The following is a 14,953-nucleotide window of genomic DNA, read 5'->3' on the forward strand; positions in this document are numbered from 1 at the left end:
CTGAAAATCTTGAGGCATTTCTGCTTCCAAGCACACTCTTGAGCCGTGAGGGACAGGATGTAGTGCTGGTTAGAGAGCAGCAGGGAAAGCTCTTTGGAATTCTCAACAGCCTCTGGGCATTCTTGCTGATTGTTGATGGGCACCCAGCTGCCAAACCTGCCAAGGTCCTTTTGCATGGTCCCTCTCACTGTGTAAGGAAGGACAAGTCCCTTGAGCTCCTGCCTGCTTGTTCAGCAACACTCAAATAAAGGCAGCAAGTCTACTGCTTGACCTTGCAGGGGTTTAATCTGCCAGTCTCTGCATTCAGGTAGTTGTAATTTGGACAAAAAACTGTTCTGATTTTTCACAAGTGCTGCCATGACCATGAGATTTTACTGGATATGCAAAATACTTCTGAAGCCTCATTAAACACGGGGTGTTTGGAAGATGATGTACCTTTCTGTCCATTATCAAGAGCATTAAATGTCAGGAGTCAGCCAGGACAAGAGTCTGTTCTGTCCCCCTGCAGAGCAGCTTGGAAGTGCTGATGAGAGAAGGGCTGTGAGCAGGGCCTGGGCTTTTGCTTGTTGCTCCAGCCTGTTTGGGCACAGCTACCCAGAGTCATAGGTCAGGAACAGCAAGTGAAGGTTTGGCTGTTGTGGCCAAGTTGGGCTGGGCAGTCTGTGCTAGGCCAGGCCATAAGGAAGGCCTGGGCAGTCCCTCAGAGGCCCTGCTCTGCTCTGGAAATGGCCCAGATGTGCCTTCTCTGGACAAGTTTCCAGGTGACCCATTTTCCATCCTCAGGCGTGGGGATCTTGAGCCACGTCGTCCTGGAATAAGCGGCTGTGGGTGTCTGGAGCAAGCAACTCATGTCTGTCCATATTTGCAACTTGTAGGTTAGCAAAGGAGAGGCTGCAATCCAGGCTGTGTGCTGCTCAGCAGCAGATATCACAGCTGGAGATCACCAGGAACCATCTGGAGGCTCAAGTGCTCACAGTCACACAGGCCAAGGAGGTGATTGAAGGTGAGAACCTCGTGTGCTTTGTTTGTGGTGCTGCCCCTGCCTAGAGAAGCTCAGCACCCTGCAAAGCTGACTCTGTCCAGAGAGCTTCTGAGGAGTGGTGGGGCTAGAGACACTGAAAGGGCCTGAGGTCAGTAAAGTCAGTAAAGAGCGTGACTCTTGCTCTTGGCCATGTTTGCAGGAGAAGTGAAGGGCCTGCAACGTGAGATGGAAGCAGAGAGAGCTCTCAGGAGGCAGGAACAGGAAGACACAGCTCAACAGCTCCTGCAGGCAGAGCAGCAGCATCAGGAAAGCCTCAGGCTTCAGGGAACTGCTCAGCAACTGGAAATAAAGAAGCTCCTGCAAGACCTGGTAGGGGACAATATGCTTCTGAATTGTCCAAGCCAGCCCTGTGGGCTGGTGTAGCACAAGCAGAGGCTGAGGGTGTGAAATGGCAGCAATTCTCTGCCAGAGGCCTCCCGCTGCTGGGCTGGGCAGCAGAGCCAGCAGCTGAGACTCGGAGGAGCATGAAGGCCCCCAGGATGGTGCTGGGACAGTAAATGCAGCCATGGCTTCAGGGAGGGTGTAAGAGGAGATCCAGAACAGGTTGGGCTGTGCCCACCCAAAGCGTGGCAGCCCAGGGCAGGATCATCCCTGAGTCCCACCTGCCACAGAGCAGATGCCAACGTGGAGCAGATGCCAACAGTGCTGCTGGCTGCAGGCTTGGGAACTTGTTTCTTTTCTTGCTGTGCTTCCATGGTGGACAGAGGGATTAGCTTTGGGCTGGAAGCAAATGGAACAGGCCCCTTGTCCCTGGTCCTTCAGTCCGTGTGACTGGGGCAGCAGAGAGGGGAAGGTGACACCTCCTCTTCTGAGTGCTTGGACTCGGTGCTTGGGAAGGTCTTTGCCAGCAGAAGGGATTCCACAAGTCTGTGATTCCTGCACCTGCTGAGCCTCCTTTTGAATTCCCTGACAGGACACAGTTTCTGATGTGCAGAAAGCCAGTGCTGTTGTCTTTTCCAGTTGGGGGTTGTGGGAGGGATGGAGCTTCACATCTTTCAGCCACGAGCTTGCCTGGGACTTCATCTTGCAAATTTTTCCTCCCCTCCTCAGGCAAGTGAGCGTGAAAGGCACCGTGCAGAGATGCAGGAGACGCTGGAGCAATGGGAAAAAGAGAAGGCAGGGAGAGAGCAGGAGCACAAGAAGGAGCTGTCTGAGATGAGGCAGAAAGTTGCCACCCTGCTGGCACAACAAGAAGAGGAACAAACTAGATTTGAAAATGCCAAGCAAGAGGTAATGATTGTGAAAGGAGAGAGAACTGGTGTGAGTTTTTGCAAGGCTGGAGCTGTGGAAGATGGCAGGATATGGGGCTGTGTGGAGCATGCCCTCCGTGTCATCTGCACTGAATTAGGGGAGGTGAAAGCTGAACGGGGCTGTCTTTGGCACCAGGAATGAGCCCTCTCATAGGAAGCCAGGCAGAAACATCAGCTGTCAGCTGAGAGTTTTGTGCTGCTCTTGTGCTCTGTTGTTCTAAGATGTACCTCAGGGTATCTTCTCTGCTCTCCTTCTGCTGCCCTTTTGGTGTGTACTGGTAGATGTTCATGGCCAAGGTGAGTTTGTAGGACTTTTCTTTTGTGGGCATGCAGAGGGTGCAGCAAGAATGCTGACCAGAGAACAATCTCTTTAAAGGCTTGCCTGGAGTATTTCTGAACAGCAATGCAGAGATGTCTTCTGGGCTGTGTTTTAAGTCACTTCCTGGGTAGCTGTGTCTCCCCCAGGGCAGGCAGTGGCCCAGGGCAGCAGCAGCCAAGGGCTCTGAGAGCACAGGAGCCCATCAGTCTTTGCCCCTTGCCACGGGGATGTGTCAGGAAGAGTGTGAAGCCGTCTGCTCTTTCCTCCTGTGCAGGTCCTGCTGGAAGAGCAGAAGGAGAAGAGTGCTTTATCAGAGGCACTGCTCCAAACTCAGGGAGAGCTCAGCCGAGCCCGCCAGCAGGTCCAGCAGCTCAGGCAGGAGGTGACAGAGCAGCAAGAGAAGGGGCAGGTAAGTGTGAGTAGGCAGGCAACAGAGGGCAGGGCAGTGACAAGGGCACAAAAGGCAGCTCCTGGGACTGAGGAAGCAAGGGCTGCTTCAGGCCCGGGGAGCACAGAGCCTGGTAAGCTCCAGAGCTCAGCCCCAGGAAGGAAGGCTTGCAGTGGAAGCAGAGCTGGGTACAGAAGCCAAAAGAAGCAGCCGAGGGAATGGGATTTTGAGGCAGCAAGTGGAAAAAGCTGAGCCTGAGGGCAGGTGCCAGGAAGTGGCTCTGCATTTTGTTGCCAGACCATGAAGGCAAATCTGCAAGCTGAGCTGGAGGAAGCTCACAGTGAAGCCCAGGCAGCGCAGAGGAGGCACAAGGAAGAGCTACAAGGCCTCAAAGAGGAAATGAATCTCCTCCTTGAGCAGAGGGAGGCTCTACAAAAGCAGGTGAGTGTTGTATTGCACTTCATAATCTGTGTCAGAAATAGGTTGACGCTTTTCCTTTAATTTTAACAGAAAAAGGGGGAGGTGTTGTATTGCACTAAATAGTTCATTTAGTTGCTGTTTTTGCACCGGGGGATTAGAGTATTTGCACTGAGTGGTTGTCATATTGCACTGAATAGTTGATGTTATATCACATGGTTTGTTTTCCCCCCATCAAATGGTCTCTCCTTCAACCGCCCCAGTACCCCCCCGGTGGTCTCTTCCTGGGGTACCCCTCCCCTCCCCACTCCTCACTGGTATCCCATGGGCTGTGGACCTCTTCCTCTGCCCCCACTCACTCCCCCGGGCATAAACGTCCCCTGTAACCAGGGAACGCCCTCTTCTGCCATCTGTCCATCTGAAGTGTCTCTTGGAATAAAGAGAGAATGTTACCACATGCAGAAGAATGCTTCTCAATCTTTTGCTTTTGTCTGTGTAAGACCGTGTGGGCTGGGGTCAATAGTTAGCCAGAGTAGACCCCAAACAGCCCGTCCGAGACACAGTCTAACAGGTGAGTGAGAGAGCAGTGGCACTGCAGTCATGCAGCGAGGGGTCTGTGGCCTTCTTGCTTTTCCACGGCAGAGCAGCAGCTGCTGGGCTGAGCCCTGGGGCTGTCTCGTGCTCTGGGGGCTCCATGGCAGCTGCTCTGAAGGACACTCAGTGCTCTGCTGAATGTCAGCTGCTGCTCTGCACAGCTGGGCTAGTCCTCTGTGCTGTTGGCCAGCAAGCAGCAGCATGGATTCCTGCTGGCCTCTTCTTGCTAGCCTTGCTTTGGCAGGTGCTTTCTCAGGTGCCCTTGGTGCTGGGCCACTTAGAGCCTGAAACAAGTTGTCCATATCCTTTCTGAATCTGGTGCTCTCAGGACAGGGAGGAGAGGAAAGCTGTCCTTTACCTTTGCTCACAGCCTGTGCTGTGGCTGACAGTGGCTGTAGCTGTGGCTGTAGCCTCTGACTGCTTTGTTCTGTTTGATTGGAGGTGGCAGAGTTGACATCTCAGCTGGCAGCCTCCCGAGAGTGCCAGGAAAGGACTGTGCAGAGAGCCCAGCAAGATGGGAGGGAGACCCAGGATGAGTCCAGGCAGAAGCTGCTGGAGGCTGAGCAGATGCAGAAGATACTGGAGGAGGCAGAACATCAGAACAAGGAGCTGCAAGTGCATCTGGAGTACCTGGAGAGGGAATGGATTCAATGGGAAGAAGTGGCTCAGCAAAATTCAGAATTGCAGGCTTCTGTCAATGCCCTAGAGAGGGAAAAAAACAGGTAAATGAAATTCTGGGGGACTCTGCATTGTGGTGAATGGATTCCCTCTTTGCCATCTTTGCACCTGCCAGGGACTCTCTCAGCATTTCCTAAGTGGCGGATTCTGAAATCTGCATGTAGACACATGTAATTGTCTGGATGTTGAGTTTCATTTTCTTTACTTTTAAGCCTTCAGATAGAGTTTTTCTGAAGAAAAAAGCTTTGGGGTAGACCTTTCCCTCTAGGGGATATTGTGTTGTTAGGTAGGGGTGTTGACACTGCCCCAGCTGCACTGTAAGGAGCTGGATCCATCCATCAGCTCCACCTTGGGGCCTGTAACTTGAAGCCTTTGGGGTCTGGATCAGCCTGGCATCTGATGCTTTTTCTGGGCAGAACCATCTTAGTGCCCTGATTGCTGCTCTGGGCCAGGCTGGCCTCAGAGGCAGCCCAGATACAAGAATGTCTCTGTTGCATCGTTCCTCATCAAATGTCCCCCGGGGCCTGCAGGGGGTCAAGCAGGGTCCCTGCCACCCTGCACAGTCACAGGCATTTCTGACTGTGCAAAGAATGCAAGAAACAGGACCAAGGTATGGGGGGCTCCTGCAGCCGATCAAGTCCTGCCAGGCTTCAGTGCCACAGGATTCTTCTTCCAAGAAGAAGACAAAGGAAAGGCAGGGCACTCCTGCTTGCCTGGAGCCTTCTGCATCTTCCATGAGGTTGTGCTCCAAGTCTCTGTTGCCACTTTGGCCTTTGTTTCTCCAGCTGAAAGTAGGATGGGTGCTGGTGAATGTTAGGGAACTTGCCAGAGATGCCCTGGCTCTAGGGTGCTGCTCTTCCTACCTGGATATGTAAGATGGAGGAGGAAATGTCTCTTCCATGCTGACCAAACCTCCCTGCTTTGGAGCCTGTTTAGTCAGAAGGAAATTGTTCCTCTCCCCTAATGTCTTCATTGCAAGACTTTGTTGGGTTTGTATTCACATTCCCATCTCAAAAAGAAGGTAGGGCATGGAGGCAGGAACTCACTGTTCTTTCAGGGACAAAAGCAGAGCAGGCACATTCTGGGCTGTGACCGCAGGGGGAACAAAGAGCCAAGTTGTTGAGACAAACCTCATCAGGCAGAGCAGTTTTTCCCTGAGGTGTGGAGGTGCAAGTCCTAAGAGTTGATAAAATGTGATATCATTTAGTAATGAGTGGCTTGCTTCCCTTCCAGGCTGATTCTGTCTCTGGAGGAAAAGAATGTGTGCCTCAGGACACTGGAAGAACAGAACCTGACACTGAACAATCAGGTATCTCAGTGTCAATCTGCTCTACAGCATGCTGAACAGCTCTCTTCAAACCGTGCTGGACAACTGCGGGAGCTCAACAAACAGGTAAGCTGTGCAGTGGCATCCTCTTCCCCAGGGACACACAACAGCACCTTTGCCTTGGAGGCCCCAACCTCTTTCCCCTCCCAGCAGCATCCACAGCTGCCGTGTTCTGCCCGGGGCTGCTGCTGCACCCTGAGCCTGAGGCTGGATCTGGTGTCAGCTGCAGAAGTTTTCCCCATCCTCTCCCGGGTCCCAGCAGGAAATGTGGGAGGAGAAGCAGCAGCAGACTCCTCTGGAGCTTCTCTGTCCCTCTGTTAGCAGTGTTGTCCCAGACAGAGTTGGTGCCTGTGCCAGGCTCTGAGCAATGTGGGGACACAGAGGTGGCTGTGGCAGGCTGGGCAGGGCACTTCCAGCACAGCCAGTTCAGCCGCTGTTCAAAGCTGCAGCCCAAGGATGCCCCTTGCCTCCCTTTCCCTGTTTTCTCTCCATTTGTCTCCATTGCAATCCTTGCTTCTGTGCCTTCTGGGTTTGTCTTGAAGTCACTTCTCCTCCGTTGCTCTACCTGCGGCCCACTCTGCTGCCTCAGGAGCAGCCCTGTCCCTGAGGCCCTGTGCATCCATCTTCCAGATCCAGGCCCTGCAGGATGCAGTGCTGCAGATGGAGGCTTCCCAGGCAGCTCGGCAGAAACAGCTGCTGAAGGAGCTGGAGGAATCCCAGGCAGGAGAACGCTCTTTGAGGGACTCTGTGCACGTGCTGGAGGCTGAGGTGTCTGAGCTGCGTGTGAAGCTCCAGAGATCTGATGACAAAGCTCTTGCCTTGGCCATACAGTCTAAGGCTGTGGAGTTGGAGCTGAGGAAGACAAAAGTTCAGAGCGAAAACCTCAGAGCCCGCAACCTGGAGCTGCAGAAGGAGTTGGAGGAAATTGAGCGAGGTACAGCTTCTCCTTTCCCACTCACTGCCCCATGCTGTCTCACCAGCTGAGGAGCTGTAGCTGGAGGCCCCATTCCCCCCAAACTCCAGGCCCTGCCAGAGTCTCCAGGCTATTGGCCTCTCTGGAGCAGGGCTGCACAGGCATGCCCTCTCCTTTGTCTCTCTTGGCTTGCTCACCGTGTACAAGGCCAAGGGCAAACACATTTTCCTATCCCTCAGAAACTTGTCCCTTTCATTCCTGCCTTTTTCTCTGCTTGGAAATTTTCTTCATTTCTGTCAGCTTTGGAGTCTTTGTGGGCTTAGGGCCTGGCAAACACAGTCAGGTAGAGAAGACAGTGCTGTTGTCTCTGCAGGGTGCACATCAGTTTGCCTTTCCTTTGCTTGTGTCTTTCTCCTTCTCCTTTCCCCTTTCCTTCTGCAGATTGGTGGAAGGAGGAAACCAAGCACAACTCTCGAGAAACTGCTCTGGAGAAAGAGGCCACTGAAAGGCAGCAAGAGGCTGTGGCTCTCCGTCAGGAGGTGGCATCTCTGAGGATGAAACTGGAAAAGCTGGAGAAGGAAAGGAAGAATGTGCTGGTGAGATTGGCAGATGCCACAAAGTGCCTTTTCCTACCTATGGTTGGGCCTTGTGTTCATAGTTCTAAAGAGCACCTTTTCTCAGTTTAACTTTTGTAATTGCATTCTTCTGAATAAGGAGGAGAAGATGTTGTAGTCATGGCAAAGCCAGTTAATGCTGAGGCTGCTGCTGGTTTTCCTCCATGCTGGGCTTCTCTGCCCTAGGACCTTTAGTTCTCAATGTCCTCAGTGTCCCCATTGACATTGCATGGTTTGGGGAACTCCTGGTGTCCAATCCCATGTTCAGATTTCTAAATACCTGGATCTGGAAGGAGGGGGAGAGTCCCAGGTTTGCTGTTAATAGAAAGGTGTTTGTCCTTGGCCATTGGAGAGCAGCCAGTGGGGAGAGAGAAGAGGAAAGGCAAGTGCTGATCCCCAGCAGGACGTGTGCCTGCAAGGGGAGAACTCGTCCTGAGTGGCAGCAGAGAATGACAGACTGATGTGGCCATTGCTGCTGCCAGAGAGGGCAGTGGGGCTCTGGGAGATGGAGCCATGGGAACTCTACACAGGAGAGGTGGAAAGCCACTGCTGTCAGCCCAAGCGCAGGGAATGAAAGGCTGGGGCTGTTTGCTCTTCCCTTTGTCCCTGATGGAGAGCACACCCTCGTGGCACTGCCTGAATCCTGCTTAGCGTGCACTTGCAATCCTGGCTGCAGTTCTGGCAGCTCCTGCCCAAAGGAGCACTGGAGTGGAGCTGCAGGAGGTCAGGGAAGGGCAGAAGGGAAGCTGGGATGGGCTGAGTGAGCTGGGAAAGATGCAGCATCAAGGGGGGCCCAGCAAAGCTCTGCAGCATCCCGAGGGGCAGAGAGAGAGGGGCAGCCTGTGCCTGCCCCTGCAGCAGGAGTCCAGATCTGGTATGAAAAGCAAAGGGAGAGAGGGAATGAGTGACCCTTTTTCTCCCCGTTTTGGCAGCATGAACGGGAATTGTACCAGCAGCAGATGAGAGATCTGGAAAAGAAGAATGAAATGCATTCACTCAACATGCAAAGTCAGCAGGAAAGATTTCAACACTTGGATAGTGAAAAGGAAACCATGCAGGAAGATTTGGAGCACAGTGCTGCTGCGTTGAATGAAAGAGGGAGCACTCTGAGTGCTGCACTGACCAAGTTTAAAATTGCCAAAGGGGCTCTGCAGAAACACTTGGCCTTCCTGAAGGGAAAGACTTCTATCCAGGCAGGCACTGGCATTGACCTTCAGTCCACTCCAGTGTCCCTGACTTATTCCAGAGATGTTTCCCATGAAGAGGTGGGTCTCTATCCCTGTCAGTCCCATTGGGTAAAGCAGCCTGGGCAGCAGCAGGCAGCCTTCTCTGTGTGCCTGACTCCAGCCAGAGGCCACTGACTGCCAGATTGTTTCCTGGCACACCCAGAATGACTTATCCAGCTCTGGGGCTTGCTGTTCAAACATCTCCAGGCCAAAAGCTGGGCATGGGGAGCTGCTTCTCCTGTGCCCACAAAAGGGGAGGCAACACGTAGGGGTTTGGAATTGGTGTGGGAAGGAATGGAGCAGGTGAGCAGAGTGATGAAATAAACCCAGCTGAGTTTTGTACCGAGAGGGCTGAACAGCAGCTGCACTGCTGGTGCTTTGAGGATGCTTCATGAGATGGAGATTTCTGAGGGACAGCTTCTGTGGTTTTTGAAATATGGCAATCATCTCCTCTCTGAACACCCAGCAGGCTGTTGGAGCACAAGAGAAGCAGCTGTTACCTGGCTCAAGGACCAGCCTGGAATCTAAGAAACCGCTTGCATCAGCAGAGAAGGAGAAGAGAGAGAGGCCTGAATTATCCACTGTGCACAGGAGAAGTGGTGAGCAGGTAAATTGGGCTTTGACAGCCTCTGCAGAGCCTCAGGCTCCTCTGGAACAGAAGCCTGTGGTGTCACGAAAGAAGAGTTAGAGGAATTTCAAGTCCTCGGCATTGCTTCAAGTCTCATTTTTCCCCTGGGCTTGGTTGCCCACACTGTGCTCTGCTCCCATGTGGAATGCTCTGATGTTTGGGAGAGGGAGAATTTGCTCCCTGACCCTGGGCTGCCTGTGCAGGAGCTTGCTGTTCAAACATCTCCAGGCCAAAGCTGGGCATGGGGAGCTGCTTCTCCTGTGCCCACAAAAGGGGAGGCAACACGTAGGGGTTTGGAATTGGTGTGGGAAGGAATGGAGCAGGTGAGCAGAGTGATGAAATAAACCCAGCTGAGTTTTGTACCGAGAGGGCTGAACAGCAGCTGCACTGCTGGTGCTTTGAGGATGCTTCATGAGATGGAGATTTCTGAGGGACAGCTTCTGTGGTGTTTGAAATATGGCAATCATCTCCTCTCTGAACACCCAGCAGGCTGTTGGAGCACAAGAGAAGCAGCTGTTACCTGGCTCAAGGACCAGCCTGGAATCTAAGAAACCACTTGCATCAGCAGAGAAGGAGAAGAGAGAGAGGCCTGAATTATCCACTGTGCACAGGAGAAGTGGTGAGCAGGTAAATTGGGCTTTGACTGCCTCTGCAGAGCCTCAGGCTCCTCTGGAACTTGGCACCTTAGGCCAGGCAGTGCCTTGGAGACCTCTGCTTGTTCCCTTGCCTCTCCCTGTCCCTGCTGTGGCCCAGCCCTTTGTTTGCTCTCTCTCTTGTGGCAGCCCATGGCTTTCACAAGGGCTTTCACTGCGCTGCCTCCCTCCCTGGCCCCGTGTCCCTGCACACACACACTGGCCTCTCTTGCACAGCCTCCAGCGAGAGCTTTCTGCCCCCAGTGTGGTCTGGTGCAGTTCAGGGTCTCAGAGCAGGGATCTCCTTCCTTGATGTCCAGAGGTGCTTTTGCTCCATGTTTGCTGACAGGTTTCTGTGACCCTCTCTCCCATCCAATGTGCAGGTGGACCCTGAAAGGAGAAGAATCAGAACTTTTAGGAGAGTGTTCCCTCCAGACTACTATACCTTGCCTGTCCATGACTCTACCGATAATAATTGGTCGACTTCTGAAATAGAAGAGTCCTCCAGTAGCTCAGAGGAGCAGCAGCCTCTGTGTTGAGGCACAGCCTGTGGAGAAAGGGGTCAGTGGCCCAAATGTGTGCTCTGGAAATCAGAGCTGGGTTCCTAAATCCCTTTGGGAGTCTCTATAATAGACCTGTGGTGGCTGAGGGATGTAGGTGGGAAGGGTTTGGCAGCCTTGAGCTGGACTTGTTGATGCTCTGAGCTCTGTTGTGTGTGGGAGCCTGTTCCTTTCCCCTTGCCCAAGGGCAGAGTGTTGGTGAGGGCTGGAGTTGGAGGCTGTGTGTGCCCCGAGAGCCGGTACCGTGGGGCTGCAGGGGCTCCTGCCAGCGTGGGCTTGTCTGAGCGGGGCCTTGTGCCTCTTTCAGGTGTCCCTGCTGCAGTCACAGCTGGCCCAAGAGCGACAGCACCACCTGGAGAGCTGTGCAGGGAGCAGGCGGGAGACACAAGGTGCAGAAGGGACCTCCTTGCTTCCTGAACGTCTCAGAGAGGAGCCAGGCTGCAGCTGGATGCCGTCTTAGACTTAGTCAGTAGTTTATGTTTAAAGGATAGTATAGGTGTAATTGAACCTTTATACAACTCTGTTGCATAGGATTAAGGACATATTTATAGGAAAATAAAGAGTTTATTATGATCATGAATAAACTAAAAGATCTTTGTCAGGGCTATTTACTACCCAGTGCAGAACGATAAATTCCATTATAGTGCATTATATCTGAAGCAACATTGAAGCAATTCCAGTCAAGCCCGCAAAATCAAGTCTTAATTAAAGATTGATGCTACTCACCCAAAACCAATGACCATGGGAAAACATTCCTCTCAGCCTCAAGGCGTGACCTTGATGAGCATCCTCACTCCAGGGAGGAATCTGCAGAAGGGAGACGTGTGCCACGAAGCACTTTGGTGGGGGCAGGAGAAAGCTGCCATGTGTGGAGCTTTTTCATTTGTCCTTAGGAAGCTGCAGCCCGTTTGTTCTCAGAGTGACAGAATCTCAGGCTGGGGGAGGCTGGAGGCACCTCTGGAGGTCACCTTGCCCAGCCCCTGCTCCATCAGGGCCAGCCAGAGCCGGCTGCCCAGGGTGTGTCCAGGTGGCTTTTGAGTCTCTGCAGGGATGGAGACTCCCCCAGCTCCCCGGGCACCTGCGGCAGTGCTCGGCCACCCTGCCAGTGCAGCAGCGTCTCCTGAGCTCGGAGGGCCCCTCCTGTGGGTCACTCTGTGCCCGAGGCCCCCGGGGCTGTCCCTGGCCCTGTCCCCTCTGCAGCCTCCCCCTGGCTTTTCATCCCCAGGGATGAGATGCCCTGAGCCTGCTCTGCTCCAGGCTGGGCAGTGCCAGCTCTCTCAGCCTCTCCTCATGGCAGAGACGCTGCAGTCCCTCCATCAGCTTCATGGCCCTGTGCTGGACTCTGTCCAGTCTGTCCCTGTGTCCCGTCCTGGGCAGCCCAGCTCTGGGCCCAGCACTCCAGGGCTGCCTCACTGCAGTGGAGCAGAGGGAAAGGATCCCCTCCCTCTGCCAGCTCTGACACAGCTCCCAGTGCAGCCCAGGACGCTGTTCTGCATTGCTGCAGGAGCACATTGCTGCCCCATGGGCATCCTGGTGTCCAGCAGAACCCTGCCAATCTTCAGGTTTCCAACTGGGTGGCCCCCAGCAGTCACCGCTGCCTGTGGTTGTTCCTTGCCAAGGACAGGACTCAGCACTTGTCATTGAACTGTCCCCCTTGTTGAACTGTCCCTCTGCATGGCAGCACTTCTCTCTGGCAGATCAGCCACTGCTCCTGGTGTGTGGGAGGGCACAGCCTGGCTCCTCACCCAGTTCAGTAACAAAGGTGTCAGGAAGGACTGGGCTCAGCATTGTCCTTCCAGCATCCTCCGCTAGACTCTGTGCCACTGATCACCAGGGTTCCAAGAAGGTAGAGTCTGTACAAGGCATCTTTGCTTGTACGTATAAATTCAGAAAGAATAGGCCGGATTTACAACAGGAATTTTGGCTCCATATCTTATGTGGGAAAAATGGAATGATCCACGCTCCCTCTCACTGGTGGTGGGTAAAGTGGTCCTATTGTTGGTGGCAGTGGATGTCACCTGCACAGGAACTGTGCCAGACTGGTGTGACATACTGTGGGAAGGAGCACTCTGAGGGAGGTAAAAGCTGAGCTGTAGAGATCATTCCAAGACTCTTCTTCAAGCCGTAGAAGTCCCAGTTTTGTGAAGATCAGGAACAATTCCTAGGCAAGGGCTGAAGCTGCATACATCTGTGAGTTCCTTTACCTCCTAGGTCAATTTCTCCATTAATGATAGCAGATTGTCCTGGTTGAAAAGACAGATGTCTTCCAAGGAAGCTGGGAATCTTCCTGGAATGGAGAGATAGGCCCCTCCCTCCAAATCATTATAGCTTGAAAATACTGGGCCTCCAGGCAAAGATATGGGAAGAGAAATATCAGTTCTTCACTAGAATATAAAGATATGTATATGTAGGTGAAGAGGAGAGAACAAGCAGCAGCGCCCCCAAAGCAAAGCCAGACTCTTCCCACCCGTTGGGCAGTTCTGCCTTTGCTGTAGTTCTGAGCACACCCGGCAGAGGGCGCTGTGAGCTGAGGCGGGGCAGAGGGGCGGCAGTGACTCTGCCCTGGCTCCAGGGGGCGCTGTCGGCCCCGGCGGCCTCAGGGGCCACGGCTGCGAGCCCTGAGCCAGCCCCGGGGTTAACGGCAGCCTCGGGGACACAGGCAAGCTGGGGCTCTGCTTTTCCCAGCTTCTCACCTGCCTCTTGCAGGATCCTGGCGATGGCAGCTCTGCTCTGGTTCCAGTCAAGCAGCCCCTGGGGCTCCCTCTCTCCAGAGAGAGAGAGAATAGCTGGGGTGGTCCCATTTCCCATGAAGCACCCACACAGATGGTGAGGATCTTCCTTGGTGATGGCGAGTGTGTAAAAGTCTCCGTCAACCAGCAGCTGCAGCAAGCAATGGGCTCACCTATGGAGGGCAAGGAGAATTCTGAAGCAGTGCCGGATCAAGCACCAAAAGCTGCCCAGAGTGCCCTGCTCCTAGCATGGCCAGCTGGTTCTTCCCTCAGCAAGCCAGTGCCCAACCCTGCCCTCCCTTCCTGGAATTTTCCAGTGGAATGGGAGAGTCATTGGCCAGTTCTTTTGCATCTCAGTTGCCCCACAGGCAATTCATTCCCCACAGGCATCAACTGCTCTCTCCTCGCCACATCCCCCTTTTCAAGTAACACATGAGAGAAAATTCACCAAAAAAACCACCCCAAACACACACCATTTTCCACCCTGAATTCTTTCCATACCAACATGCTACATCAAACTTTGACTTTTAAACTATATACATCGATGTATTATCCTAATTATATACGTACATACGTAACATGCAGATATGGATACTGGCACAATGTTTTGGGTAATTCACCCCAAAAACAAGGTCCCCTGGAGATATGCATTGTGTTTATCCATCTTTCTGCATCACCCACCAAGTCCAGTCCAGTCCCTGAGCAAAGACAACCCCACACGTGCATTTGTCTTTGCTCAAGGCAGAATTAATCCCAACAGTCTTTCCTAGCACCCCTCTCATGTGCACCACCAGAACTTTGTCTCCACCAGCTGTGCACAGGGGTTTGCATTGGGCATGGCCAGCTTGGTTGGCGGAATCTCTGCTATTAGCTAACCATGTAGCCTTTGCTAAATGCAGCTCCCACTGCTTGAGGGTCCCATCCCCCCATTGCCTTCAATGTGTTTTTGAAGAGTTCATTGCACTGCTGACCTTTCCTGGCCGCTGGTGCATGGTCGGGAATGTGATACACCCACTCCATGCCAGGTTCTCTAGCCCAGGTGTTGATAAGACTGTCCTTGAGATGAGTCCCTTTGTTGGACTCAGTTCTCTCACAGGTGCCATGCCTCCAAAGGAGCTGCTTTTCAAGGCCCAGCATGGTGTTCTGGGCAGTGCCATGAGGCACAGGGTAGGTCTCCAACCATCCAGTGCTGGCTTCTACCACTGGGAGCATGTAGCACTTGCCTTGGCGGGTTGGAGGCAGCCTGATGTAGTCAATCTGCCAGGCCTGGCCATACTTCTGTTGGAACCATGGCCGCCATACCACAGGGGCTTCACCTGCTCAGCTTTCTTGGTGGCAGCTCCTGTCTCACAGTCATGGATCACCTGGGAGATGCTGCCCATGCTTACATGCATCCCTGGCTCTCGTGCCCACCTGGAGGTGGCATCTTTGCCCTGATGGCCTGAGGCACCATGGGCCCATCGAGCTGTGAACAACTGTCCCTTGTGTTGCCAATCCAAACCAATCTGTAACACCTTGATGTTTGCAGCCTGATCCACCTCTTCATTCTTTCCGTGCTCCTCATTAGCTCAACTCTTGGGCACGTGGGCACCCACATAACAGACTTTCACAGGTAGCATCTCTACCCAAGTGGCAA

General features: G+C 53.4%; 2 long non-coding RNA genes across 2 annotated transcripts; both read right to left on the minus strand.

Moving 5' to 3' along the window:
- Positions 1–3,478: 3,478 nt before the first annotated feature.
- LOC134426829 (uncharacterized) lies at positions 3,479–10,409 on the minus strand. The gene is made up of 2 exons (XR_010030054.1): positions 10,245–10,409; positions 3,479–4,712 (listed from the first exon to the last, which is right to left on the minus strand). It is a non-coding gene; the product is annotated as an uncharacterized LOC134426829 (long non-coding RNA).
- Positions 10,410–11,314: 905 nt separating this feature from the next.
- On the minus strand, positions 11,315–14,383 carry LOC134426776 (uncharacterized). Its single transcript, XR_010030041.1, has 3 exons — positions 14,289–14,383; positions 13,282–13,490; positions 11,315–11,395 (listed from the first exon to the last, which is right to left on the minus strand). It is a non-coding gene; the product is annotated as an uncharacterized LOC134426776 (long non-coding RNA).
- Positions 14,384–14,953: the final 570 nt, after the last annotated feature.

Source organism: Melospiza melodia, chromosome 19, assembly GCF_035770615.1.
Source record: "Melospiza melodia melodia isolate bMelMel2 chromosome 19, bMelMel2.pri, whole genome shotgun sequence".
NCBI lineage: Eukaryota > Metazoa > Chordata > Aves > Passeriformes > Passerellidae > Melospiza > Melospiza melodia.